The 3,455-nt window shown below is 38.9% G+C and overlaps 1 long non-coding RNA gene across 1 annotated transcript; it reads right to left on the bottom strand.

The window, feature by feature from the left end:
* Positions 1-1,415: 1,415 nt before the first annotated feature.
* On the bottom strand, positions 1,416-2,515 carry LOC119366986. Its single transcript, XR_005176163.1, has 4 exons — positions 2,450-2,515; positions 2,291-2,366; positions 2,105-2,211; positions 1,416-2,019 (listed from the first exon to the last, which is right to left on the bottom strand). It is a non-coding gene; the product is annotated as an uncharacterized LOC119366986 (long non-coding RNA).
* Positions 2,516-3,455: the final 940 nt, after the last annotated feature.

Here is a 3,455-nt window from a genome sequence, read left to right as displayed (position 1 = left end):
CGAACAGTTATCCAATGCCCGCTACCCATGAGAACTCAAGCCACACTGCGAAATTTCCATGGTATTCGGCGCCAAAAGAAAGCCATGTTCTTACAACACAACTATAGTCAATTGTATTGGCTCCACAAAAATTGTTGCTGCCGACTTCACTCCCTCACTGCTGAGACACAGCGGTCGTCACTCCGTCGGTGTTGATGGTACAACAGCAACTGACGAGGACTCTCTGTCCAAGGCCATGCATAGGACGGCAGCCCGCAACCTTGACTTCAAAGGTTATTCATGCATGTACGCGATGGCTCCATACTTAGTGTATCCTGCCAAGGCCAGAGGACAGAGACATTTTTATAATGGCGTCTATACGGCTGGAGCATACGAACAGGGAGTTTTTCTCCCTCCATGGATGGCGGTGTAATCTCTGGATAGGAACTGCCGCACCCTAGGTTGGATTGACTTATTTTTACTATAAAACGATATTTATTTTTGGGTCTGTTGGACTTGTTGGCTGTGTGCATCTCTCTATGCAAAGGCCAGGCATTTTTTCGATTTGGTTGTATGACCTCGATATATCAATTCAATGAAATGTCCTTTATTTTAAAAAAATAGGTATATGATATATGCTGTTTAGACCACAAATTCAAATAAGAATAGTAATGTGCACGAGTCATGGGTGCGACAAACACACCGGGCTAATGCTATCTTTGGTAACACATGTACATCATGGTATTGTAGTGTTTTGTGTTCATTGATGAATGCAATGTTCTAAAGCGAAGTTGATACAAGGAGTTACTAAAAATCTCATTCATAGAAATTTAATGAGTGAGGGGCCCAAACATGATCAAATGTGTGACTAAGTATAAACACAACAAGTAAAAACTTCACAGGTTGGCACAAAGATGACCTAGAATGAATAGGACCTTAGATCAAATGACACGAGGTTTGGAAGCTCTGAATCAAGATCATTAAAGTTAGAGAAGGTCAAACCTACTATCACAATATATCTGGAAGAAAACTTAAAGCGCGAAAACTGAAAATTCAGCACAAAGGATCAAATGTTGGTTGCCGGCGAAATTTGGTATCTAGAAATCCAGTCCTCTCATTGACAGAGTTAAATGATTTGGTTCGAACACAGAAATGCTGCAACAATGTCTCATGAAACAGCATGATTTCGCACACAAATTTGGGAAAAACGTATCTTCAGATTCGAGCGTAAGACATGCACACATAAGGGACATAAAATAAAACAGGATAAAACACAGAAGAACAAATGACTATGAGATAAATTTTGCACTATACTTGCTGCGTTAATTTGGCAGATAAAAAAATACACACTGGAGAAAATATCAGGGAAAATCCACTCCGTATGCTTGATTCATGAAATTATAATTCAAAATAAACACAATTCGAGACAGTGTCCAGTCAAATTTGATTACAGATTATGGTCATGCCACAGAGGCTGAGGCTTTCAGCTCCTAGACATGGCGAAAAATTAAGAGCAAAACCATTGAAGCATATGTTGTTAGTTGCTCATGTTCTCTCTTGAGTGTATTATGGATATGTGGTTCCCTCTCTAACCCTAAGATATAGGCTTTAACATTAATCTAAGTAGTGTACAAAAAAAGGCAGGAAATGCTGCATCCTTTTTGGAATATTACATAATTTTTCGTGTGGCGTAAGTTGTGTGATGTAAGTATTTATCTATTAACCCAATCTAGGGAGTGTGAAAAAGTTGTCTAGTTCAAGAATAGATAGGATCTATCTGGTTGCACTTTAAAATTCTTCTTAGTACTCCCTCAGTCCCAAAATAAGTGTTTTAAATTTGCACTAAGGTTGAGACACTTATTTTGGGACGGAGGTGTTATTTTTCAGTAACAACAAAATGGGTCCGCGATATCAATGTTTTTTGTTGATACTCAAGTATATAGTATATACAGTACATTTACATATCCAATGGCCATCAAAGGATTTGATTGCATGCTCAAACAGTATGCTCCTTTCCTCCCAATGGTTATCGAAATTACCCTGCAATAGCCCAAGCTTCTAACTTTTTATTCAGTTGAACAAGACAAAATGACAAGTAAGAGTTACTATGGGGAAAGGGAGGAACCTCGTATACTATTGACTTGGAATTAATCTGATAAGCTCAATGTCAAACAGGAGAGTTTTATCTATTAATCCTTGATTCCTTAGAACGAAATCTAGGGCTCTTTGTCCCTGTAGGAAAAATAAGGTGCCTTTGTTATGTAATCATCAAAATTATAGAAAAAAATCTATTTTATGGGAAATATATTACCGAAAATGTTGTTGGTTTTGGGCCTAACTTGTTCAAATCATTATCTGGGTATCCAATATCCGGTGATACTATTATCCTGGAGTGTGTGGGCATCAATAATATGGTTAAAAGTTGTGTTCATACGTTTAGAAATTGTGGTTACAGAAATGTGGGACTGACCTTCTAACTCCACTTGGCCGCATGCCTGTCATAGCCTCCTCAAAGGCTGGTATTACCTAATTCATGTTATTAAGAATGCTACTTGTCAGCAAGTAACAAATAGTAGAATTAGACTACACAATGGAGCACAAACTTCTAATTGTAATTAAGTGTAAGCGTACTACTCACCCGAGTTTTAATGTTGTTGTTTTGATCACAGACAAAGTTACTTTGAAAACAGTAACTACCAATATATTTGAAGCGTTTAGATTGGATACTGGCAAGTTTTCGAATATATAATTTTGTGGAATTTAGAAATATATAATTACAGAAGTTATTTGTCAAAGTTGTATGTTGGAGATCATGCAGACGTCCAAAAATGGTAATCCTAAAGCCACACCTCCTGCCAATGGACACAAACATCATTCATCAGATTCGTTTGTGTCACTCAAATTGTGGAGATCTTTGGGCTTGGCACTATGAGAAGACAGGCTCCTTTTCACTGTCCAATCACGTTACAAGTTGCTTGTTGACACAAAAATTCAGCACGAAGCTTGGATTAATGGTGAAATGGAAAACTCAAACTTTGAGCTATGGGAGAGGGGGTGGAAGCGTCTTTGGAAAACAAAGGTTCCGCCGCAAATCCCCATGTTCGCATGGAGACTCTCTCGGTCTTCTCTAGCAACGGACGAGGTGCGAGCTCACCAAAATATGGAGCCAATGATACTTGGAGTCATTCACTCCTCGACTGTAACATGGTGGCAAGTGTTTGGGGATTGAGAGATGATGATTCTTCATTGCTGATCTATGGAGATACAACACCAGATGCAAAATTATGGCTCTCCAGGTAGTGAGACGTTGAGAATGAGAAGTTCATCGAAATCCTAGTTACTCTATGGGCTATTTGGTAGGCTCGGAGGCGCATTATACATGAGAATGAATACCAGACTCCACTCTCAAACCACACATTCATAACCAGATACATTGAACAGATTACCACACTCGGAACGGCTATGCAGGGGCCAAC

Source organism: Triticum dicoccoides, chromosome 2B, assembly GCF_002162155.2.
Source record: "Triticum dicoccoides isolate Atlit2015 ecotype Zavitan chromosome 2B, WEW_v2.0, whole genome shotgun sequence".
Classification (NCBI taxonomy): domain Eukaryota; kingdom Viridiplantae; phylum Streptophyta; class Magnoliopsida; order Poales; family Poaceae; genus Triticum; species Triticum dicoccoides.
Note: the sequence above shows the minus strand (reverse complement) of the source record. Positions and strands in the feature narration are given on the sequence as shown.